This window comes from Ceratotherium simum, chromosome 1 (genome assembly GCF_057802395.1).
Source record: "Ceratotherium simum simum isolate JZ-2026a chromosome 1, ASM5780239v1, whole genome shotgun sequence".
Classification (NCBI taxonomy): domain Eukaryota; kingdom Metazoa; phylum Chordata; class Mammalia; order Perissodactyla; family Rhinocerotidae; genus Ceratotherium; species Ceratotherium simum.
The window spans coordinates 13499888-13527218 of record NC_141900.1 but is presented as its reverse complement, the minus strand read 5'-3'; the positions used below and the strand labels follow the sequence as shown (position 1 = coordinate 13527218).

Below are 27331 nucleotides of genomic sequence, written 5' to 3'. Positions count from 1 at the left end.
AATAGGACATTACAGTACAGTTCTCAGAAGTGCTATAGATAGTTACTGAGCAGTATTCATAACTTCAGCTGAGCTTGTCAGGACTCATACAAATCCTCAGTCAATCTGGAGTGAGAGTACACCTTAAAAACTAGGCAGAGCAGGGGAATATTAAAGTGACTACCTCAGAAAGTATCTGATTTGTCTAAATATGTTGATCTCCTTGCTTCCTCTGACCAACGCTGACTCCTGTATTTCTGATTTCCTTCTGATTTCTTAATTCCCCTGAGTCCTCAGCTTGTGATGACACCGGTTTTCCTGGTTCATCTCTTTAGCCTGGTGACCTAGCTAAAAATGCATTCTTTATTCCTTTATCTACCCCTCCCCACTAATTGTGGTATCTTGTCTCCTGCTACTGAGTCCTTCTTCTCTTAGGTACATTTCTGCCTCCTTTATCACTATATGGCATTCATCTTAAGCACCTGTATAACCCCACAGAGTCTAAATTATACTTTTGAGTTTTGACATGACCACTCAGCATCTGGCATTTGGCTAATATAGTCCCTTTTATTAAGTAAAATCCATACCATGGCTATCACTAAGGTTTGGTGGGATGGTCTTAGGGATGTGTGGAACAGTGGAAAAGGAGATGAGATCTGTCTTAAAGGAAAGATATCTAATGTACAAAGTGAACTGTGCATTAAAAGTACATTGGTATGTTCAACAGTATGTTAAAAAGGATATTGAAAAATAAGAGGGGATCAAAAAATAAATGATGTTGCTGAGAGATACTACAGACTGCTCAAGGAAAGAGAGAAAAGATACAACTGATGCTTTCCTAGTATAGATTATAACTCTAGTATTTCAGGCTATTAGTGTCAGAAACTTTATCTCCCTCATCTTTGAATCCCCCTTAGATTCTAGCAAAATGCTTTTTGAATTGAGATTAGTCTTCTATTGGCAGTGTCTTTCTTCTGAATGCTGAACAGTTCATGTATTCTTGATGTACCCAGAAGAATCTTTTGTGACTGAAAAGCTAGAAGAATCCACAGGGGAATGGTTACTCTGGCCTTGAATCCACTCAACAAAACAGAGGATAGAAGAGCTAGCATTCATCAAACTACTCCCAAGCATTCTGCAGCCATCATCTCATTGAGTCTTCATAAAATCCAATTGAAGGAGCATTTATTAGCCCTATTTTTCAGATGAGGAAATAAACACTCAGAGTAATAACTGTGTGATAGGCAATAATTATTAATGCAGGGAGTTAGAATGGAAACTCTGGCTTCAGAGTCCATACTCTATTGGATGCACCATGCTATCCTTCAGTGGCTGTTAATTAGGAAATGAGGAGAACCTTGGGAAATAAATGTTCATGTCATTCCAGTGAGAAGAAAGCAGAAAGATCCTTTAGAGCATGTGGCTTCTGGGAAGAAAATTTTCTTATGCACTCAGATTTCAAAGAAAATGTGTATTTAACCACAAAGGAAGGCTAAAGAGTGTCAGGTAGCCCTAAGGATGGTACCAGGAAAAGCTCAAAATAAGCTCATATTTATACACCTGTTAAACACAACTAAATAAATAAATATATAAGTAAGCTTATTGCACATATGCTTGATATAAGAAAGTGGGCAAAGCATAGCCCTGTTGTTCAGAGAAGGTATAGCATCACACCATTTAAAGAAAAGATAATGTGGTTTAACCCCTATTTGCTTTTATCTTTTTCACTGAGGTAAACAGCCTTTCAAATTAAAATTCTATAGCAAGCATTATTAAGAGGTTATTGCTATTCAGGGTAAGAAAGAGTAGAATAAAACAGCATTAAGAAAAGTTTTGATAAGTTTTGCAGTCAAGTATGAACAAAACTTGTATATGTCATTATGGGATCATTCTTACTTTGCATGTAGATAACATGGAGAATGAGAATGGTGCCATAAGACCAGATAGGGAAGAAATGTAGTACTTAGGAAGGGAACCCCAGCTGTACTTGAGAGAGGGAGGTAAGGATAGAGAATTGGAACTGTGTCTTTCCTTTTTTTCAATCATTTCCAAACACGGGGCACACTGCCCAGCACCTAAGGCCTTTAAAAAATGTTTTCATCTGAAGTGGGAATAATTTCCCAATTAAAAAACATATGAAACAAGTATAATATCATGTAGTTGGCAAGATTTATAGAGTGCTTTCAGTTTATCAGAAAGATGGTATTATAAAGCTAAGATCTCAAGGTAAACCCCAACTGTTACTCTTATTAGCATAATAATATATTTTCAATCCAACCAGTATTTCCCTTGGTTCTCATTTTCCAGATGCTGTGTGAGGCACTGAGATGTAGAGGTAAAGGAACACTCTTTGTTCTCCAGTTTCTCACTGTCTTAAGCTAATAACAACTAGGCTGTGACTTAAGAGAGATCTTGGTCTTTGGAAAAACATGTTTGCGAAGAGGCAGAACAGGTGTCCTAGGCAATAGCTATCCTACTCATTGATAAATGTGTGGACTATTATGATATATAAAGAGAGAGCCAAGTGAGGATTTCAACTGTGAATCCATTAAAACATCAAGACCCTGGTTCTTAGAGCTGCACATATTGAATGAGATACGGCAGAGAAAAGCAAAGGAAGATAACCTTGAATGTCTATTCTGTGCCATGCACTATTTCTAAGAGTTTATATGCACTACCTCATTTAATGCTCACAATAACCTTGTGAGTTAGGTACATTGTTTTCATTCTACAGAGGAGGAAACTGCAGGATAGAAAAATGAAGTACTTTGCCCGAAGTCACAAATATAGTGAGTGGTAAAGCCTGGATTTGAACCTAGGCAGTTTGATTATAGACCCCATAATCTTGCTTTTTACACTAAACCAAAATACAGTTATGTGCTAAATTAGGAAGACCAAAGAAAAAATGGCAAGCTGGTCTCACTATGGACTTTGTCTCTCTTTTCTTTCACCATCCATTCTTTCCTCTAGACACCTAGAACTCTGCTGAGATCTCTGGCAAAGGGACATAGTCTGATAATCTTATTCATACTAAAGTATGAAGGGTCTAATGTTAGATCTTCCCCAGATACTTGTATTTTAAAAAGAGGATATCAAGGAGAGGTTAATGTATAACACACAAAAAGAGTCTTGAATAATGAAAATTTAAGGAGTGAGAGAGAGTTTTGTGGACTATAGAGAGTATGGCTCACTCTCCTAGAAATAATATCAACTTTCCAACCTAAGAATGGTTAATAGTGTAAGAAATATATTTGGTGAAAATTTAGGAGAGCCTTCTTTAAAAGATGAGCTTTGAAACAGGTTATGAAACAAGCAATAGATTTGAATTCTCAGAGCAGGAGGTTCTGGGAGCCGTTGTAACTGCAAGAAGAGCAACAGCAAAGGTAGCAGAGAGGAGAGTGCCTAGAACACACACTTATCTCTAGTGAACCCAAACAATCCTGGAATCAGTGAGTATATTCTGGAATATATTTTCTGAAGATAAAATGAGTGAATACTTAGTTCTCTTCACTATCTTACCTTTCAAAATTGTCTTCCATACACAAAAAGCAAATAGAGGTTAACACAAGGGTCACATAGTTTTTCGATATTTTGCCCTGGAAACTTACTGTTCTGTCTTTCACTTTTAGAACACAGCGTTTTATGTAGAAGGCCTTTCCTGGACTCTTTCCAAGGAGTCTTCATTATTAAAATCCCCAAATTTCTATCATAAAGTTTCATTTATAAGACAAAAAAAATTATTTTACAACATTAATGTGACCTGTGGCATTTTAATGTTCTTTGTTTTTTTCTAGATGAATTTCATAGCCTCGTAAAATAATGAATTACAGTGTATGCTTAATTTAAGAAATAGAATACTGGGGCTGGCCTCGTGGCGCAAGCTGTTAAGTGCGTGTACTCTGCTGCGGCGGCCTGGGGTTCGCCGGTTCGGATCCCTGGCGCGCACCAACACACCACTTATCAAGCCATGCTGTGGCAGCGTCCCATATAAAGTAGAGGAAGATGGGCACGGATGTTAGCCCAGGTCAAGTCTTCCTCAGCAAAAAAGAGGAGGATTGGCATTGGATGTTAGCTAAGGGCTGGTCTTCTTCACCAAAAAAAAAAGGAATAGAATACTCCATGATAACTGCACACGTATGCATAAGTTACAGTAGTTTTCCAAGACCTTCATCCAATCTCCCTATTAGTAAAAGGGTAAGACCCTCTTGTGACTCATTCTTTTTCCCTATTTTTCAATTCTCTAACTTCCTGGAAGCTCCTCTGTTCTGGTGGTCAGGTAGAGAAGCATTCACCCAGAAAGTGAACTGAAAGACTCTCCTAGGAGTTCTTGGTTCACTGTTTTGTTTTGTTTTTCCCATGTATTTTGCCTTGAAAGAAAGGCCAGAGTGAACAAGACAATGAGTAGATAGATGAAACTAATTTTGCTGTGTTGTTTGTCTAGAACATCATAGGCCAGAAGATTAATAAGTAAAGGGATGGGTTTTTATTTTTCTAGAATTGTTCTTAAAGTATACATCTGTATGTAATTCCAAATGTGTGTGGTAGGTTTGGGAGAGAAATTAAGAATATTTTTCTGCTTAATGAAAAAAACAATACCAGTATGTCAATGTTTACTCCCAGTGAAGTAAAAACTTGATTAGAACATTAATGAGGGTGCCCCCTAATATGCATATGGATAAAGCCATGTTGTATGTCTGTTTTTGAAGGTCAAAACTAGTTAGATATTGGAAATTCCATATGGTCCAATCCACAGTTAGATTAACTGGTTAATTCCTTCAACATTCGAGGAATAGATATAGGTGGCCATCTCTTTTATTCTTAGAAGAAAATGTGACAGTTCTTAAATAATAACATTTCATAAAAATAATTTGAGAAAATAGAGATAAATTTCACTTATAAAACTAGATGAGAAAGCCTTAAATGAAATATGAAAAAGTGAATAATACAACAAAATAATGATCCATCATAACCAAATAAAATATATCCAGTAATATAGATGTTTAAATATGAGACCCTATTAATATTATCTGCATAAGTACTATAGATGCCTTGAAAAATTACATATACGTTCCTAAAAAACATAGATTTCAGATAATTATAAAAGCACTTTGACACTTATTTTTTAGTAAAAGAAACACTATCTTTTATAAACTAGTAGCCAAAATTATTTGTAGTAGACAAATATTAGATTAAAGTTTTCAACATGGAAGGAAATGCACCTATCAGAAATACCTGGGAATGGATTTTAATCTCTGGCAAAATAGCGAACAAAACATAACCCCTGATTCGCTTCTCAACCCAACCCTGTAAATGCTACATATGCAGTAGAAACAAGAGTCATGTTGCTACATCCTGAGAAACCGCTGGGAGAGAGAAGGTGGAATTGAGTGAAGGGTGATGCAGCAGTCCAGAGGGAAGAAAGTCCTGGGGCCAAGGGCAGGGTAAGACTTTTCATTGTGGATGTATATGTGTGTTCTTGCAACCCCCACTCCCACATACATACTGGGTGAACTGCTGCCCTCTCTCATTCCACTGTGAGACAGAAAGCAGGCCAAGGTTGCCAAGAGCAGTCCAGGGATTGTTCCCTTCACTCTCTGCAGTTAGTGAGTGGATACAAGTGACCCTGTCAGCTTGTGAGTGTGCATTTCCTCCTAATCTACCCCAGGGTCTACCTGATTACAAGCAAGGGACATAGCTCTGGGAAAGAAGCAGCACCTGGATGCCCATAAGGGGGATTTTCTGTGGGGCTGGGTCATCTGTTGAGGGTTTGGTCAACAAAGAACAATGGAACCTAGATTGTCATGACAGCGTTTTTTTCAGTGAGCCCTGACCCACCCCCTCGCCTTATCAGAAGGGGCATAAGTTAGGGTCTGGACTTCAGTCCCTCCCTGTGGGTATATATTGCCAGGTAAGGAAATATGAGATTCTGGGGAATAATAACAAAACCTTTGAGGACTATAACTCCTTTAAGAGAGAGACAAAAAACTGAATAGCCTATTCTCCATGAAGTAGAACTGTCTAGAGAGAATAATTTTTTTAAGTTGGCACAATAAATTTCTCAAAGATGTAAGAGAGAATAGTGAGAAAAAGAAACAGAAGTGAACAGTCATCAAGAACCAATTGGAAAAATTAGAAAGTATATGAGCAAAGCTTTCAACTCAATGCGAGGAAAAGTTTCAGAATAAACCCAAAGATATAAGAAAAAATATTAAAGATAATGGAAGAAATTAATGACATAGAGAATAAAAACAATGTGGAAGATTAGCTAAGGAAAATCCTTTTTTAAAGATAAATAAGATGGAAAAATCTGGCATTAAAAAAAAAGGTAGACAGTGGAAATATAAAAAGAATAAGAAAGAAAATAACTATATACGCAATAGTTTTAAAATAAAAGAATTCTATGAACAAATTATATGAGACTACATCTTAAAATCTTGTTAAAACATATATTTTTCTCTATCATAGTATTGCTACATGACACGAGAAAATAGAAAAGCCATTAAATCAATTGAAATCCTATTCAACTTCCTTTTTTCCCTAATGTAGAAGCTCAAGTCGTATTTTATGTATATTCTTTCAAACTTCCAAGAATTAGATAATCTTCATTTTATACAAGTGGTTTGAGAAAACACATAAATAGGGAAAATTTCTCAACTTATTTTACATGGCTTATATTACTTTGATACCAACTGTAGATAAAGGTAATATAAGGAAATGAAATGTAGAGTCCATTTCATTTATTAAAATACATGCAAACTCCTATATAAATGTTAGCTTATTAAATCTGTATTATATATATTCTATATAATACGTATTTTATATATAAATGTATGGTATAAATATAATTATACGTAATATTGGAATATATCACGTTCAGGTTTATCCCAAAAAGGCAAGTATGTTTTATCATCAAAAATCAATCAACATAGTTTGCCACACTAATGGACCATGAAAGAACACCTGATTATCCTAAAAACTGAGAAAAGGCATTTGATAAAATTTGATTAAAAACACGTATTTATAATAAAAAATCAAAGACAAAAGAAAACTATTATTTAATAAGTCTTTTATCAAAAACTTGGATCAAACATTTAACTTAATAAGAAAGTTTGGATGAACCTATTTTACGATGAGAGACCAGTGAAGATGCCCACTGTCATCACTATCATTCAAGATGTTTTCAAAAGTCCTGAATAATACAATAAGGTGAGAAAAAGAAACAAGAGGTAAATATCTGAATTGGTGATGCAAACTCTAAGTATATATAGATTATATGATAATTTACAAAAGAAGATCCCTCAAAAGCAACAGACAACCTTTAGAACAAAAAAGAGGTCAGCAAAATAACTATCTACACAAGATTAACTTAGAAATATTATGTTCTATTCCAACAACAGCATTATCATAAATAGAATAGAAAATATAACGCATCTGTAAGGCAAGTAAGAAATAAGCTTAAAAATATATTAAACAACAGAAAAGAATATCTAAATAAATGGAGAGAGAGAACATGTTCATGGTTGGAATGAATTAATACTGATTTATCTATAAATTCAAGTCAATTCTGATAAAAACTATGATAAGGTGTTTTTAAGAACTCTACAAACTCACTGTAAAATTAATATGGATGATACAGAATCACAAATAGCTAAATCAATCTTGAAAAGGAAAAATAAAGATGTGCACTACAAGGATTCTAGACAAAGTGCAAATCCATATTAATAAAAGAGTAAGAGGCTGGCACAAGAGCACACAGCTCAATGAGACGAATCTGTGTACATGTGGAAACAGCATATGAAGTAGTAGCACAAACCTCAGTTGAGAAAGTGAGGATTATTTAGTAGATAGTGTTGTTGAAACTAGCTCACTTTCTAGAGAAAAAGAGGGTTAGAGTCTTACATTAAAAAAAAAGGAAAAGGACAGGAGGATTAAATACTTAAATATGATAGATAAAAATATAAATCTACTATAAAAATGTAAGCTAATGGTTTTGTATCGTGGTGTGGAGAAGGACTTTAAACACCTAAATGAACCCAAGTGCACAAACAATGAGGGGAGAAAAGAATGTATTTGTCATGATATTCAGAGTTTCTGTTTAATAAAGTCTTTATAAGCAAACAGAAGTGACATACTGAATTTGCAGCATCTAAAACTAAAAAGTTTACATGGACAAAGAAATTTATTTTAAAAATGTGTATATACATGTAATGGAATATTATTCAGCCAAAAAAAAAAAGGAAATTCTGCCATTTGTGACAGTGTAGATGAATCTGGAGGACATTATGCTAAGTAAAATAAGCCAAACACAGAATGACAAATACTACATAATACCACTTATATGAGGTACCTAAAATAGTCAAATTCACAGAAGCAGAGAGTAGAATGATGGTTGCCAGGCACTGGGGGGAGGGGGAAATGGAGAAGTGATGGTCAAAGGATACATACAAAGTTTCAGTTATGCAAGATGAATAAGTTGTAGAGATCTCTTGTGTAGCATAGAGCCTGTAGTTAATAATACTGTATTGTATACTTAAAAATTTACTAAGAGAGTAGATCTTATGTTAAGAGTTCTTATCACAAAAAATGATAATAAAGAGGGCAGGAGGAAACTTTTGGAGGTGATGGATGTGTTTATGGCATAGATTGTGGTGATGGTTTCACAATCTCCAAACTCATCAAGTTGTATACATTAAATATGTACAGCTTTTTATATGTCAATCATAACCTCAGTAAAATGGTTTTAAAAGAAAGAAAATCAAAAAGAGAAAAATACATGCTCCCATAGAATAGTGGTCTGTATATATGGATAGGCGAATCACAAGAGAGGAGTCTTGAGTGACTAACAAGTACTTGAAGAAGTGCTCAGCCTTACTTGCTAGTAGGTATGTAAGCTCATGCCACCAGTTTAGGGGGCAATCTGGCAGTTCTATGTGAAACTAAGTAGGAAAAATTTTCATAATACACAGTAGTCTCTCTCCTCAGCATATTGTTCAGAGAAATACTTGGATATAGTTGTTTATGGTAGTAGGGCACTAGAGGCAACCTAGATGTCGCTTCCCAAGGGAAGGAATAAATGGATAAATGAAATGTCTTGGATGTGAATGCATGCCATGTAATACTACACAGCAGTTAGAAACAATGAATTAGCAAATGAATTGCTCTGAACATGCAACAACATGTATAAGTGTTAAGAAACATTACTGAATGAAAAAGTAAAAAAAAAACTATTATATGACATGTTTATGTAAATTAAAAGCCCATAGATCACAAAACAGCCCTACATATTTTATAATAACCGTACATATCAAAGGATATGGAATGGGAGTAGGGCGAGTGGCTTGAAGGGGAAAAAAAATAAACCAAATAAAAGGGGGCCTTGCACAGGTCAATAATGATAATGTGCCATGAACTATATTAACTTAACCTTCTATCCCCGAATTCCATATTAAAAAAAAAAATTATCTGAGGAGCTTCTTCAAACAGCACCTTTATCTCTTTCTCTTCATCCCATCAGATTTTGATTTTTAAGTCCAAGGATGAGCTTAATTGAGGAGGTTGTAAAAGTTCTCCAGGTGATTCTGATTAGCTCCCTGAGGCTAGTGCTGGTACAAGGGAACTGTGTGTAGACATTGGAGCCACTTGAGAGTGGGTGTTAAAGTGCAGATTTGCAGATTTCCAGAGAGCCTATTTAATACCACTTAGTGGGACCCAGGAATCTGAGTATTTAACAAGAATCCTATGACATTTTGATACAGGTGGTATCAAAGTGGTACTTTGTGCACTAGAAGTGAACTCTTTTTAAGAAGGAATAATATCAATAAGAAAACAGATTGCTCATTATTGCCATTATTGTTAATATTATTTTGAATGTTCTAATAAATGCAATAACATTTGAACTGTGAATAGAAGTGTAAACATCAGAAAGAAACATATAATATATCACTATATCACTGTGGCATGCAGAGGAAATTTTACCATGAGCTCAGCCTCAGCCTCTAGGCACACTCTCTGCCTTCTGTACCACCAAAGTAGAGGAAGCGGATCCTGGCAGGGACATTGCTGGAGTCAGCAATGAGTTTCTAGAGTTGGTTAGTCTAATGCAATATTAAGAGGAATGTAAGAAAGTTGGTCTTTCTTCTAGAAGGCTTTCCTATCACAAATCTGGTGGGTAGAGCAGATGTCCCAAAGAGCAGATTCATAGTATCACAGTTCTGATTGATCGATGTCTCATTCAAGCTAGTCCTCAGACAGCAGTTGGGGTATGGCAAACAGTATTCTAAAAAGTATGAATCAGAAGCATCTAGGGTGCTTGTTAATACAAAGAGTCAAGTCCCCACTCCAGACCTACTAAATCAGAATTGCTATGACTGGGAGCCAGGAATCTGCATTGACTCATGGAATTGTTTTGCTCTTAGGATGGATTAACGCTAGAGAAAGCAACTAGTTTGTACTCACTGGCTGGCATTCAGTATAAGGGGAATACCAAACAGATATTTAAAATCAATTTTGGGACATAGTATTCTTTTTTCTTGTCGGGGGGAGGTGTGTTTGTGAGTGCGTGTGTGTGTGTGGTGTAGGAGGGTGGTTTCCCAGAAAAAACAGAAATGCAATGTCAATATCTATTCACAGAGCAAACTGAAGTTTCTGGGGAGAGGAGGAGGAGGGAGGATATTTTACGGAGGACTTATGAGGTGGAAGACTGTCGCTTATGATGTTGTTGATATGAGATTGTTAGTTTAGTTTGCATATGTATTTGTTGTTTGCTTATGTGTGGTGAGAGGTGTCTCCTGGAGAAGTATATATAGCAGATGAGTTTGTACAAGGGAGGAAAAAAATGAGAGCTCTCTTGTGAGAATTCGTGGAACTTTGAGCCTGAAGTCTTGTCAATTTGAGAACTAAGTGACAAAGGACAGTTCAGAACAGTGAGTAGAAGGGCGTCTTCCCACTTTCCCATCAAGCTGAGCTCCATGGGGACTCTGCACTTTGGGAGAACCAGGAGATAGCCCCCTAGACACTCTTCCAGAAGAATCCTTCAGGAGACATAAGCAATAAAAGGTTGGGAAAAGCAATGTGTATGTGAAAGGAGGCCAAGAAATATGGTGCCAAATGTGATAGTGAGGTCAGTATTGAAGTGACTAACCAGCGGGCCCCAAATGGGCAAGAGGCATTGCTCGCAGGGGTTGTTAGAAAATGAGTAAGCAGAGAGCTCAGTGAAAGCAAAAAGATAATTCAAGAAATAGAGATCAAGGTTCCTGTGATCTGTAATCAGATCATGCTCACAGAAGATAAGAATGTTTGAGATCCTGGAGGTGCTGGGTCAAGATCCAGGATATGACTGTACTCATCAGAGGCTGATGGTTGCTAGAGTTAAAGGTCAAAGCACTGGTGGAAGGTAAACAGTGATGAGTCAGAAGATCAACTGTAATGTTTAAGTCACTAATGATGACAAAAGAGAAGGGGCAGAAAGGAAAATGGTGAATCAGGCACAGAAATGGTTGGGGAAGGTAATGGTGAGTTGTGAAGGATGAAAAATGGTGGTGAAGAAGCTGATAAAAATACATCCTATGGACTTCCAGTGTACAAAAGTGAAACAATGGGAGTTGATCAGTGATCAGAAAGCAGAACTGGGGAGCAAGGCCCAGACTTCTAGTGCATTAAGAAGAGTAGGGGAATAAAAGTATCCTTAAGAGTGTTGAAAGGAGACAGTGAAAAAACATTTACAGATAAAAATAAACTTGCTAATAAATGAACAAGACTTCTAAGGAACTTAATAAAAGGTACGAGAAGTTGGGTCAAAAAGAGAAGAGCAAAGGTGGAGAGTGTGAATATGTGGGATTGAATTAGGTTGGAAAGAGAATAGGGGAAAGTAGGTGTTTGGTTGTTGGTTTGGGGGTTAGGGGATAGTTAGGCAGGAGCCGTAAGTGTGGCCATGAGAATGACGTTTAGGAAGCTAAGGTTTAGAGGAGCAGAGATAGTTGAGCACTTAGAAAGCTGTAGTAGAAGTAATGGTGTGTGGCTTCTTCCAGACTGTAAAAGCAGACTGTATGCATATTTGCCAAAGGGAGGTTTTACAAAATAAATCAACTCTAAATACCATGGAGCATCTAATAAACAATTATTTTTCTTATTGTGTAATGTGCCATATTTACTTATACACTGGACATTTCAGCTCTCCTAATTCAAAAAAAAAATCATATTTAAACAGAAGAATCTCAAACTCACCAGAAATCTAAATAATCGCATGTTAGATTTTTATAGAGATAATGTCTATAGCAGAGTTTGACAGGATGATGACATTTGGTAATTTGTACTGATTTAAAATGAAAATGGTTGCAGAGCAGGGACTCATCCATTCATTCCTTCGTCCATTGTGTTCTTTGTGCATTGATCCATTAAATAGATCTCTGCTGAGCACCTGTCCATGCACCAGACACTGTGCTAGGGTTTGAGTGAACATTGGTAAATAAAATAGACTGATCAGTGGGGCACAGACGTTGAACAAGAAAACAAATTAATAATGTATAATTACAAGTTATGGGATGTGCAATAAAGAACTGAATATGGTGCAGCGACAAAGAATTCCCAGGGAGGAAGAACCTCCTGGGAAAGACTAATCAGAGAGGGCCCCTTTGAGATTGTGGCATCTAAGCAAAGATGTGATCGAAGAAGGAGCATTTAGACAAAGAGTGTTCCAGGCATATGTGAAGTCCCCAGGGAGGGAAAGAGCTGGTGAAAAGCATAGAGGCAAGGCTGGCTTCCGCCCAGAGAGAGTGGGAGCCAGACTGTAGAGAACCTTATTGACTCACGATTCCCAATTGGGTCGTTGAACAAAAACTAAGATGTTAAGGGTTTAGTATGTATATTTTGGCCCAGTGAAAAATGGCCACTTAACTTGAAGCCAATACATGCTTTTTCCTACTAATCTTAGGTTATTAACATAACCAAAACCTGGGTTTTTTGTGGTGTGTTCTGTTGTGTTTCTCCCCCTATACTTAAAGCATAGAGCTTTAAGTGACTTACTATCTCTAATAAAAACTCATGTAGGCTGGGAGATATAATGCTGTTCCAGTTAGATTTTATGTGGTTTAACACAGATGGGAGAAGTATTTTAAGAAGCTTAGCTATTTTGTTAAATGTTTATGACTTGTAAATTCCCAGCCTTTTAGGATTATCCAAATGTGTTGACATCGATGGTGAATTTGAAGGGAAATTAGCCAAATATGTTTGTCTAATTAACCAGTGGGGTCTAATTATAGCTGTCAGGGTTGGTGTGTAAAGCAGGGCTACTTATTTATTGCATTGAGATATGTTCATATTATTTCCCTTTGAAGTTTAAATTTTCGAATTCTTTCCCTACCGCTTTCTGGAGAGTCATTGAAAGAGCTGTCAGAGCACAAATCCCCAACCTCTTCTTTCTAAAAAGGAAAAAAAAAGTAGCCTACTAGTTTCATTTCATCATAAGTCTGAAGTCTGACTCTTCCAAACTTCTATTTCTATGCTTCTCATAACATGCAGAAGGGAAATCACTCATTCCACACTTGGCTCAGTGATCTTGAGAGATGAAAAGTTTGAGTTTCTTGTGATGGTTTTTAATCTCTTGGGCTAACAGTTTTATAATTCAGCAATTATATATCATCCTTGTTTAAGTAACTGTAGCAGTTAGGTATGTAAAGTTGTAATAATTCTGTCAGACCGAAATGGTAATATTTAGCAAATTACTACAGGACCTTCTACAGGAAGTAACAGACAGGAGAAAGAATAGTGTCATTGAATGAATATTACTTTACATGCTCTACCAGGTATTTTACATACAATTTCACTCATCGTCACAAACAGTACTATACTATCTTTTATTATAAATTTGTTTGACACATGAGAAAGATTCACAAGCCCATAGGCTGTGTTGGAAAGCATTCATTTTAGACCTGGATATTTGAGATTCTGAAGTCTGCACCATTTCCCCATTTTACTCAGTGTCGACTTACCATACCTATTACTCAAGTGAAAATATTCTCGTAGTCTTGGTCACTTGTATATCAGCATACTGGTTTGTAGCAAAGTCTACTTCCTATTTTAAAAAAATTTGAAGATGATGATGATGATGAATGGTTGTCATCTGTTCATATTTCTTGACCCAATGGATGGGTCAAATAGAATCATTCCATATGAGTGCTGCTACTTATATTCTGGGCTTTAGGGTGAAATATTAACATATTGGTTATCTCAGTCTACAAGTAATATAAACAGCAGACGTACCACAAATGTGAGCTATTTTTTATATCAAACTTATTACTGACCCCAAAAAAGCCACCTGAAATCACATTATCTTAATGGAACTCATTGACCAGTACAAGCAGGCCAAGGAACTATCTGTAAGCTTTGCTGTACTGATTCTACTCGCTAATGAACACCAATCCTCCAGCTTTTCCAAACTTTATTTTTTATCTATAAAATAAAGAGAATTTTAAAGTCTCTTTAAGCTATAAAATTCTTACCTTGAACCCATAAATATTGCCTTGTAGATTAATCAAGATGGGGCAAAACATTAAGCATTTTTACTTAAAATATAATGATGGTTTCTTCCTCTTATTTTTGTATAATGCTTAAGTCTTTTTTTATGTTTGGAATTTGTAGTGAAGGAGAGAAGTGTTGCTTCTGTATTTTTCTTTTAATGAAGATTTTTCTGCTTGAGCATTTTCAGTCCTTTAGCAAATTTTAGTTAAGAAAAATGCTGAATAATAAGTATACATGAAAATTTTTTTATTATAACTTTGGTGTATTTATTTTAAAATCTGTAGGTATGTTTCATTCGTGTTTCATTTTGTTTTGTTTTTTTTAGTATTGTTGACAATGCTACGTCAACTTGGCCCCAGGATAGTAATTAACAGCCCAGTCAGAGGTTGCTAGTAATTTCCCATTTATTTGGAAAGAAGATTTTATGAAAGTTGGAATCTTGAGTATTAGGTAGAGAAGACTTTTGAAATTGTGTCCAACATAGTAGTATATATAAAAAAGAAAATGAGCAAAATAAAATTAAAATTCAAGTCTTGAACTTAAGAAAATAGGAGTTTTCAAAAGAAGACAAACTTTATAGAAAAGACTAATGTTGACCTCCCAATATGTGTGAGAATGTTTCAAGTCTTTAGTTAGAAAAACAAATCAAAACAAAACAAAATTTAAAAATCCACAATAATAGTTGAAAAAGAGTAGAATGTCCTTATTTAAAAAATTTGAATGCATAGGAATCATATATTGATATTTAACTGCCCACTCTTATCCTGACTATGTAATAAGTGAAATATGAAGAGAAGTATAAATGTAGGTGGAGGCAATAATAATAATGGTAACCAAATAACCGAAGTGGAAAATGTATAGGTGTTTGGGAAGTGTGAAGTGTATGTGGTTCCTGGCTTCAGCGCCCTGCTGAGATTGATGCTCTGTCACAATAACATGTTCTGACCTAGAAACGTGAGTGACATGGGAGGGTAAGGTAGAGAGGGGTTATTGGGTGATAGCAGCTGATGTTTGGGGGAATCTTCACAATAATCTCTCAGTACCTCTATAAGAAGCTTTTGTTTTTGGTGTTTATTCATCCACTTTAATATGCATAGAAGGAAGTTAAATGTTAACTAAAATTTAGTAGAGTTGTAGAAATAAATATTGTTCCAACTTAGAACATAAATGCAATTTAGATATAAATAGAATCTTTGTTCTTTTTAAAAAATAGCATGACTAGAACTTTTTCAAATTAAAAGTTTTGTTGATCTGTTTTGTTGAAATAAAATTCAGTAGAAATTTACTTGAAAATCTTTTTAAAAATTTTAAGTAGATTGAAGAGCAAAATCTAAGACATCACTATATTTGTCTTTACACCTATTATACACTCTAACCACTCATGTTGTAGAGATTTTACCTTAGGTAATTATCACTATTATGTCTGTGTTACATATACTGAATTGCACAGATCCTGATATTATGTTATAAGAGATATAAATAGCCAAAACATATTATACTAATGTGCTGCTCCAAAAAATGTATAGCAAAAAGTCTCTGACTTATAAAATATTAGAAATGGAAGAGACCTTAGCTGTCATCTAGATGAGGGTTGGCAAACTACCACCTGGGACCAAATCCAGCCCAATGTCTATTTATTTATGCCCAAGAGCTAAGAATAGTTTTTATATTTTTAAATGGTTGAAAAAGTAAAAATAATAATAATATTTCAATATATGTGAAAATTATATGAAATTCTAATTTCACTGTCCATAAATAAAGTTTTATTAAAACAGCCACACCCATTTGTTTATGTATTGTCTGTGAAAGCTTTCATGTTCCAGATTGAGTAGTTATGACAAAGAGCGTATGGACCACAACACCTGAAATATTTATCTGGACCTTTACAGAAGAAGTTTGTAGACCCCTGATCTAGATAGCAAATATGTTTACTCTCTGGGATTGATCCTCAGGGGTTGCTAAGACCCTGTTTGAGAAGGATTCTCTTTGTGAGAAGGATTCTGTTTGTGGGTTGGGTAGAAAAGTCCACAGTGATTGACAGGCCATGTCTGTCTCAGACAAGGGAGGGGGATGGCACAGGTTCAGCATTTTCCAGTCAAACTTCTTCTAACATACATAATCCATTGCTACTGAGTTTGTTTTAAAGCTCAGTAGAACACAAGGTCATCACCCTTCCAATCCTCATTTCCATTATTCCTGGTGCCAAACGAACCATCTAAGACCATCTTAGTGTACACTAAGAATCATGGAGAGAACTTTTTTAAAATGCAGCCCTCCTCCCCCATGCCAACACACACAGGATTATGATTTTATGAGTTTAGCATGAGGTCTAGAGACTTTCATTTTCAAAGATGTTGAACCTTAAATGATGTTTATCCAGGACTGTGCTGTCCAATACACTAACCACTAGGCACATGTGGCTATTTAAATGTAAATTAAATGAAATTTAAAATTCAGTTCCTCAGTTGCATGAGCCACATTTCAAGTGCTCAATAACTACATGAACCTAGTGGCTTCTGAATTGAACAGCTCAGAAGAACATTTCCCTCATTGTAGAAACTTCTATTGGACAGAACATATCTAGGAGATTCCAAGATCCCAATTTAATCTCAGAAGTACACTAATCAGCTTTAAAAAACAGCATTAGTTTGTTTTCTTACTGTCAGAAATGTGCAAAAAAAAGAGAGAAACAAAAAAATCAGGATGAAGATGACAGTCTTCATCTGCTATGTAACTCAACCATTTACCATTAAGATGACCAAAAAGATAATGTACGATGAGTAAAACCCATAAAGAACTAAAAGTGAGGGGAAGATAACAGTTTTATGTCAGATACTGGGAGGAATTTTCATAAAACATAGTGTAGAAGAGACAGACTTGAGATAGGACTGATCAATCTATGAGTCAACAGATACAATAGAGAAATTTGCCTAAGGAATAAGAATTTGAGATGATGGGAAAACCCCACAGGTTTCAGGAAATTTGCAGTGGGTGCCAGAGGCAGAGGTGAGCCATTGAGAAGTCAATGGGCAGTACTGACATTCCTGGGAAAGTGCAATGATACTAGCTCACTGACGCACCAGTGCAGTGTTCTCTCTCAGCGATGTGTGGCATTGACCTCATGCTTTGTGACACATGCTGCTTCCTCCAGTGCCTAATGAATATAGTCATACAACTTAGAGGAAAGGGCTCCTGCAAGAGTTACAGGGAAGAAATCCTCTGGAATAGTGTGGATGAGTACTGTCCACCTGGCATGACTTCCCTAATTGAACCTTCCTTTGTCCCACAGTCAAGGGAAAGTCTAAAGTGACAAAATAAATCTACAACCCTAAACTTTTCTTTTCTCACTAATATGGTATAAAAGAGTAGCACAATGTATTTTACAGTTACCATCTTAGTCTCTTAGTACTGAAAAACAAAATAGAAATACATAAACAACCAACTGTAAAGATGAGCAAACAGAGAAATGTGACCAGATATATGAAACAGCCAGTAATTCAAAAGAAGAAAACTTGTAGAAGAATAAATACTTCTGAAAATCTATAGAACAGATTTACTGCAAGAAATGAGAGAAAATCTTTTAAAATTTCTCTGATTCAGGGAGCTGTTGTGTCTCTGAACAAGGCACCTATCAGAAAAGATAGCTCTCAGAATGAAAAGGATGATTAAAAAAGGTTTGTAACGGCACACAGGCAGAAAATATACGTTGAATATTTCAGAAAACTGAATCAGTGAATTCCTATAGCAGATTGAGAAATTGTCCCATAATTTAGAATAAAAGAATAGGGAGATAAATGTTCTAATCAGAAATATAAAGGAATCAATGACAACTCTAAGAAGTCAAAGTACATAGAGGAGAAAACAGACCAGTTACAGGAAAAGCAATTCCCAAAGAAATAATGGAAGAATATTTTCTTGGTGGTAGGGACTTAAAACCCAGGGAAAATCACTTATCTAAAAATATGATGGTGAAAGTCCTGAATTAAAAAAAAAATTAAAGCATCAAGATGACGGGAAAAATTTTGTTTATAAAAGGAAGCAAATCAAATTGACGTCAGACTCTCTGCAATTTGAAAAATACAGAAGAAAAATGAACACAAGACTCTTGAGAGAAATATATTGAAACTCAAGAATGTTATAGCTGAGAATGTTATAGCCAGACAGGCTATCGTTCATATTTGAGAGTAATAGAAAGATATTAATAGACATAAAAGGACTCCAAATGTTTTTACCCACATTCCTTTTCTGGAAAAAAAAAAAATTAAGAAAAAAACTTGAAAAAGTATTCCAGCTGACTGAGGAATGAATCAAACTGAAGAACTAAATAGTGAGGATTGTGTGTCATAAAAGATAGTACGATGAGTAATGAAAACCAATGGGGATTAGATTATGTTGTAAAAGAAAGAATAGTGAGTAATTAAAACCAATCAAAGAATCAATATTTAAATCACTGTTGTTAATATAGTGAGAAGTTAAAAACAATAGAAAAATGTTAATTCTTCTAAAAGAAACTAAAAATGTTAAAAATGATGATATTCTGGATATGAAATTCCAAATTACACCAACAAAATCTTAGAGTAGGAGTGTGAATAATTGCTTGCAAAATGTTTCATTTTATGTGTGGGTGTGGGTTCTCAAATACATGTATTTTATTTTTGAAGTGATAAAGATATATAGAGATAGAATTAAATAAAAGATATATAAAGGTATCTTAGATGTAAATTAACCATTAGTTGGGAAAAATGATTTCCAAATTATAAGAAGTAAAAGAAACAAAACTTGGATATGTAAGGAAAAATATGAAAACATACAAATAAAATAACAAGCAAAAACTTTTTTCGATGAATCATTAAAATAAAACTGAAAATATAAATAAAAATAAAATAAAACACGTAAGTAAATAACGTGCCTAAAATTTGATGAATTTTTACTTCTGGCCCCAACTCACTCCCCTTACTAAAAACTAAATACAATGATCTTATCCCCTTAATTCCTTAGCAACCATATGTCTTTATTTCAAATTTGATACATTTTATATTTCCTTTTATTTGGAAAGCCTCTTGAGGGAAACAATACATTCCAATTCCGCAGTTCTCCATAATTCTAGTTCTGTTACCCTCAAGATTACCAACAGCAGTCAAAAAGTCATAGATATTTTAGGAAGGATTTTTCTGACTTCCATTTCTTTTTACTTCTGAAGTTCATGATCTTTTAATCATTGTCCTAATCTCACCTTGTAAACTTCTACTTGTCCTACATGTTTCTAAGGGGCACCATATAGGAAATGCTGAATATATGTTTGTTTAGATACGTATTTATCGATCATTCATTTGGCAAATGTTAAAGGCTTACTTTTTGCCTAGGATTGGATATAAATCCAGCCCTTGTGGAATTTAGAGACTATCCAAAGTAATGTGCCAAGTTATCATTTAAGCCCCTGTAGCAGCTGGGCTACCCACACAACCCAAATGTGTGCCTCGTTTCTGTGTACTTAGCGATATGAAATCTTTTCTCCGATTATCTTAAGCTCTTCTGCTCTCCCACTTTTTTATATTCTATTTGTTCCACTTGGTATGTCTTTCTGCTTCCATCATGTTGGCCACTCTGTTTTATTTACAATCATTTCCCATGATTAACCTGGAATAGGAACTCCTCAAACCTCCATTTTTAAGCTTTTTCTTCCAATTTCACCACCATAAATGATATCTAGCTGTTGCTGAATTTTAGCTTCATTCCATCTAGATCAGAAGTCACTGGAATGAGCTTTTGATTGGATGAGCCTAAGTCACTTGCTCTCAGTTTACCTGCCAATGGATAGAGAAGGGACTGTCAGCTTTAACCTTTGGTTGGCTTCCTCCCAAGTAGAGTTTGGATGCTGAAAAGCAGCAACTGTTCTCTACAATGCATATACAAATGTCTTCGTGTGAACGTTTTAAATGTATGTGTATTGGGTCCATGTTTATGATATAGAATATTATGAATTCATTTATTGATATTTAAACTCGCCTGAGTCCCTGTTTCCTTATGATTAAAAGAAGTTTTTAGATTAGACTGTGCATTTCATTTCATGTTCCACAGATTTCAAGATTTTCCATGGAAGTGCCTAGAAAACGACTCAAAAGCCCCTGGGGACTGTGAGAGGACGGCTAGGTCTCTGAGCCCACCACCATTGCTTCAGTGTGCGTAGGTGTACTTTTAGTTGTTTTATCAGATTTTTTTAAATTGAAGTATAATTGATGTATAATATCATATTAGTTTCAGGTGTATGTCATAGTGATTTGACATTTATATACATTATAAATTGTCAACATAATAAGTCTAGTTACCATTTGTCACTATACAAAATTATTACAATATTATTGACTGTATTCCCTATGTTGTACATTACATCCCCATGACTTATTTTATGACTGGAAGTCTGTACCTCTTAATCTCCTTCACCTATTTCTCCCACCACCCAACCCCTCCCCACACTGGTCATCATCAGTTTTTCCTTTGTATCTGTAAGTCTGTTTCTCTTTTGTTTTGTTTTGTTTGTTTTGTTTATTAGATTCCACATATAAGTGAAATCATACAATATTTGTCTTTCTCTGACTTATTTCAGTTAGTATCTTCTAGGTCCCTCCATATTGTTGCAAATGGCAAGATTTCATTCTTTTTTATGGATGATTAACATTCCATTGCTATATAGACACCACATCTGCTTTATCCATTTATCTGTCAGTGAACACTTAGTTTGCTTCCACGTCTTGGCTATCGTAAATAATGCTGCAGTGAACATAGTGGCGCATATCTCTTCAGATTAGTGTTTTTGTTTTCTTCAGATAAATACCCAGAAATGGAATTGCTGGATCATATGGTAGTTCTATTTTTAATTTTTTGAGGAACTGCCATACTGTTTTCCATAGTGGCTGTACCAATTTACATTTCCACCAACAGTGTACGAAGGTTCCCTTTTCTCCACATCCTTGCCAACACTTGTTATTTTTTGTCTTTTTGATAATAGCCATTCTGACAGGTATGAGGTGGTATGTCATTATGGTTTTGATTTGCATTTTCCTGATGATTAGTGATGTTGAGTATCTTTTCATATGCCTATTGGCCATCTGTATTTCTTGTTTGGAAAAATGTCTATTCAAGTTGTGTGCCCATTTTTTAATCAGGTAGTTTTGATATTAGGTTGTGTAAGTTCCTTATGTATTTCTGTATTAACCCCTTATCAGATATATGATTTGCAAATATCTTCTCCCATTCAGTAGGTTGTCTTTTCGTTTTGTTGATGGTTTCCTTTGCTATGTGAAAGCTTTTTAGTTTGATATAATCCCATTTGTTTATTTTTGCCTTTGTTGCCCTTCCCTGAGGAGACTAGTCCAAAAAGATATTGCTAAGACTCGTGTCAAAGAGCTGACTGCCTATGCTTTCTTCTAGGAGTTTTATGGTTTCAGATCTTACATTCAAGTCTTTATCCATTTTGAATTTATTTTTGTATATGGTGTAAGATATTAATCCAGTTTCATTCTTTTGCATGTAGCTGTCCAGTTTTCCCAAAACCATTTATTGAAAAGACTGTCTTTTCCCCATTATATATTCTTGTCTCCCTTGTCATAGATGAATTGACCATATATGCATAGGTTTATTTCTGGGCTCTCTTCTATTCCATTTATTTATGTGTCTCTTTTTGTGCCAGTACCATACTATTTTCATTACTATAGCTTTGTAGTATAATTGGAAATCAGGGAGTATGATACCTCCAGCATTGTTCTTCTTTCTCCGTATTGCTTTGGCTATTCTGGACTTTTTGTGGTTCCATGCAAATTTTAGGATTTTTTGTTCTAGTTCTGTGAAAAATGCCATTGATATTTTTAGGGGGATTACATTGAATATGCAGATTGCTTTTCAGTAGTGTGGACATTTTAACAATATTAATTCTTCCAATCCATGAGCATGGTATATCTTTCCATTTATTTGTGTCGTCTTCAATTTCTTTCATCAATGTCTTATAGTTTTCAGAATGGAGATCTTGCACCTCCTTGGTTAAATTTATTCCCAGGTATTTTATTCTTTTTGATGCAGTTGTAAATGGGATGGTTTTCTTAATTTTTCTTTCTGAAAGCTTGTTATTAGTGTATAAAAATTCAACTGATTTCTGTATATTAATCTTGTATCCTGCAACTTTAGTGAATACATTTATTCTGATATATTTTTGGTGGAGTCTTTAGGGTTTTATCTATATAGTATCATGTCATCTGCAATTAGTGACAGTTTTACTTCTTCCTTCCCAATTTTGTGCCTTTTATTTATTTTTCTTGCCTAATTGCTGTGCCTAGGACTTCCAATACTATGTTGAATAAAAGTGGTAAGAGTGGGCATCTCTGTCTTGTTCCTGATCTTAGAGGAAAAGCTTTTAGCTTTTCACCATTGAGTATGATGTTAGCTGTGGGTTTGTCATATATGGCCTTATGATGTTGAGGTATCTTCCTTCTGTACCCACTTTGTTGAGAGTTTTTATCATAAATGGATGTTGCATTTTGTCAAGTGCTTTTTCTATGTGTATTGAGATGATCATTTGATTTTTATCCCTTGTTTTGTTAATGTGGTGTATCACATCTATTGATTTGTGGATGTCGAACCATCCTTGCATCCCTGGAATAAATCCCACTTGATGTATGGTGGAATCCTTTTAATGTACTGTTGAATTTAGTTTGCTAATATTTTGTTGAAGATTTTTGCATCTACATTCATCAGGGATATTGACCTGTAATTTTCTTTTTTTGTGGTGTCTTTGTCTGGTTTTGATATCACAGTAATGCTGGCCTCATAAAATGAGTTTGGAAGCATTCCTTCTTCTTCAATTTTCTGGAGTAAATTGAGGATAGGTATTAACTCCTCTTTAAATGTTTGATAGAATTCACCTGTGGAGCCATCTGGTCCTGGACTTTTGTTTTTTGGGAGTTTTTAAATTAGAGATTCAATTTTATTACTTGTAATTAGTTTATTCATGTTTTCTAGTTCTTCATGATTCAGTCTTGGAAGGTTGTGTTTTTCTAGGAAATTATCCTTTTTTCTAGGTTTTCCAATTTGTTGGCATATAATCGTTCATAGTAGTCTCTTATGATCCTTTGTATTTCTGTGGTGTCAGTTGTAACTTCTCTTTCATTTCTGATTTTATTTATTTGGGCCCTCTCTCTTTCTTGATGAGTCTGGCTAAAAGTTTATCAATTTTGTTTATCTTTTCAAAGAACCAGCTTTTAGTTTCATTGATCTTTTCTATTGCATTTTTAGTCTCTATTTCATTTATTTGCACTCTGACCTTTATTATTTTCTTCCTTCTACTAACTTTGGGCTTTGTTTATTCTTCTTTTTCTAGTTCCTTTAGGTGTAAGGTTTGTTTTATCAGATTTTTTTTGAAAGAAAGTGATGTACAACTCAAAATCTTTGAAAACCACTGTAATAGACCTTACTTCTCAAGGACCTATAGTATCAGCATACCTGGAAACTTTTTAGAACTGCAGTTTTGCTGCACCCTGGACCTTCCAGATCAGAATCTGTATTTTAACAAGATCACCAGATGACCCATCTCAAATTAAAGTGTAAAAAACATTGTACTAGTTGATCCCTAAAGTCATTTTCAGCTATACTGTTATGCTTTTACACACATTTATACAATATATATTTTATCTTTCCTTGTTTTGCTTTTTTGTCCCCTGGGCATTTTAGTTCAGAGAAAAAGAAATCCATCAATATACAGCATACAGAAATTTTTGATTAAATGTAGGTAGAGATATTTGAATTGAATTAGGTTCCAACTTTGTTTCATTTCTAGTGATAATAACTATGACAGATAAAAGTTATCTAGCCTTGTTTGATTATAAATCTCAGTTGTTCCTGTGAGAAAAATATATGAGTCCAAATATCCTGTAATTAATGGAAAAAAGAGAATTTTCCAAAAATAGTTCAAAGGATATTGGAAGAGTGAAAGAGAAGCATATTAAGTATTGATAATGATAAAATCAAGAGAAGATGATGAACTCTTATGTTGGTAGAATATTTCAGAGTTTCCAAGCATTTGAACAGTCAGCAACTCATTGGAAGTCATTAACAACTCTAGGGAGCAAGGCAAATTAGGTATTTTCTTTCTTTCTTTCTTTTTGAGGAAGATTGGCCCTAAGCTAACATCTGTTGCCAGTCTTCCTCCTTTTTTCGTTTTTTCTCCACCAAGCCCCAGTAGGTAGTTGTATGTCATAGTTGTACATCCTTCTAGTTGCTCTATGTGGGACGCTGCCTCAGCATGGCTTGATGAGCAGTGTGTAGGTCCACGCTCAGGATCTGAACCGGCGAACCCTGGACCGCCGAAGCAGAGCACACAAACTTAACTGCTACGCCACTGGGCTGGCCTCAAATTAGGTATTTTCAACCTCAGTTGACAAATTTAAATAAGGCCTGAACCAGAAGTCTATCATAACCAAGACTGGTCACATATGATTTCTGTCCCAAAGTTGGTCTCTCCCTTTCCTATAATTTCATATTTAAACAATGTTAGTCCTAGTACAAATGGGCCATAGGGAAGGATTTTTTACTACATTCACAATATCTGAGGTTGACATTTTTCTAGTTGCAAAAATGTCTCTTTTTGGTTTCCATTTTTGGTATGCCTCTCTGTACTGTTTTCTTTTTTAATCAGTTTATTTTCTCCTGCTACTTTTCCTCACCAGCTTCTTCCTCCTTCTCTTTAGCTTTAGCAGCATCTGAGGCCAGACAGCTAATTTGCAATAACTGTTTCTGCTGTTTCCACATCACCCCTATGTTAGCCCAGGGCCAATCTTCCTCAGCAAAAAAGAGGAGGATTGGCATCGGATGTTAGCTCAGGGCTGATCTTCCTCACAAACCCACAAACTGATTAAAATTGATTATCTTTTAGTGGAGGAATAGGAGGGCTTAACATTTTGTTTTAGACTGTTTCATGTGGTTTGAACTTTTAGATGTGCACATGTACTCATTTAAGACTAAATTTGACACTCATCAATAGGGATTTGGTTAAATAAATTATGGTACAATCATAAAATGGAATACTTGACCTCCACTGGAAGCATAGGATTGATCTATTTATTCTGATACAGAAGTATGTCCATGATGAAAGGATGAGAAAAGAGATGAAGAAATTTAGTTGTGGAATCATATATAGAGCATTACCTATAAAAATACATACGCCTATCTGTGTGTGTGTGTGTGTGTGTGTGTGTGTATATATGTATATATATTTTTTTCTATACTATAAAAAGAAATGTGGACAGACACACAGCTAACTCTTAGATTTGAAAGGAGAAGAAATGAAGGATAGGAATTTTTTTAAAACTTCTGTATCATTTGAATGTTTGAATAATAAGAATATATTAATTTTTTAATTCAGTATTTTATTTTAAAATATTAAAGCAAAAGTTAGAGAACTAAAAGGGAGTGAGAAGAAAATGTGTAGCTTCTCTTGATGAAATGTTTCACAAATATTATGTTTGTCTCAATTTAGCACAAACTCTTTTAAGTATAATATTAGAAAGAAATAAAAAGCTTCCTAAATCATTTATTTGAGTGTATTTATGATTTGGGGGGGTGGGGTACAAAGTAGAAAAATTAATGTATTAAGAAAAAATATAGAGCAGTAGAATTCAATTTGAAAATAAACAGTAAATGAATATCCCTCTTTGGAAACTCATGGATTTTGAAATGTAATCATTTTGAATTTTTGTTTTAAATAGGTGTGATTTCTCTAACCTAAACACTAAATGAGATAATTATGAGATTTTCTTTTTTCCCCTTCCCCACTAATCCATTTACTATCTTGAAAAGTTTGGCGAATAAATATAAAGTCATACTGAAAGCCATCATGATGACTGTTGTCTTTCATACTTATTGGTAGTTGGACCAAATCTCAGCTGGTTGTGCCCCTTCTTTCTTTTCCCAAACCAGCTTTGAATGTCAAGCTCTTTAATTAGCTTAGTGGGAGCACAAAGAAAAATAAACATTAGGCTGAAATTTCAGCTTGAAAGTATTGAAGGTTTCATGGTTTTGTTTTGGTTTGGGTTTTTTTTCTGATTTTGGTTAAAAGTATAACAGAAAAAGCAACCTTGAGCTCCCTTAAGATCTGTAGCTGAAAACTGGCAATTTTGAAGCAAATGAACAGATTATTTTGGCAATAAAAATCAACTACTCTGTTGTACACTTAATGTTTCACCATATTCCCTCTGTATATTTCTCAAATTTGAAAAAAACTAAGCCATATTAAGTTTTCTCATTTATAATAATATACAATATAGATGACATCCTTCAAGTAGTATGGAACTTTTAAGTGTGTAGGATGTGCACATTAGCAAGTGTTTGCTTTGTCAGTTTCATTATTTAATTCTATATGTATTTAAATATATTTTTATTTATCTTTTGGATGGTGAAATGTCTTTGGAATTAAAAAAAAATAGTGTTCTGTATATGAAAGCAGAAAATAGTAAAATGTGATTTGTCATACTTTCCCAGGTCTAAATGTATTAATTCCTGTTTTAAAAAGAAAATACTGGGGTCGGCCCCACAACCCAGTGGTTCGAGTGGTTCAAGTTCCATGCGCTCTGCTTCAGTGTCTTGGGTTCACAGGTTCAGATCCTGGGCATGCACCTACTCCACTCATCAGCCATGCTGTGGAGGCATCCCACATACAAAATAGAGGAAGATTGGCATAGATGTTAGCTCAGGGCTAATCGTCCTCAAGCAAAAAAAGAGGAAGATTGCCAACGGGTGTTAGCTCAGGGCAAATCTTCCTCCCACACACACAAAAAGAAAATACAAAAATAAAGGA

At 34.9% G+C, this 27331-nt stretch overlaps 1 long non-coding RNA gene across 3 annotated transcripts in view; it reads left to right on the top strand.

The window, feature by feature from the left end:
• The window catches only part of LOC147918136 (uncharacterized), a 41764-nt gene that overhangs the window by 1755 nt on the left and 12678 nt on the right, over positions 1 to 27331 (top strand). For 2 of the 3 annotated variants that reach the window (XR_015553024.1, XR_015553023.1), the window contains exon 2: positions 20572 to 20676. This is a non-coding gene — a long non-coding RNA (uncharacterized LOC147918136). The remainder of the gene's footprint in view (positions 1 to 20571; positions 20677 to 27331) is intronic. The other variant, XR_015553020.1, reaches the window with a different exon arrangement.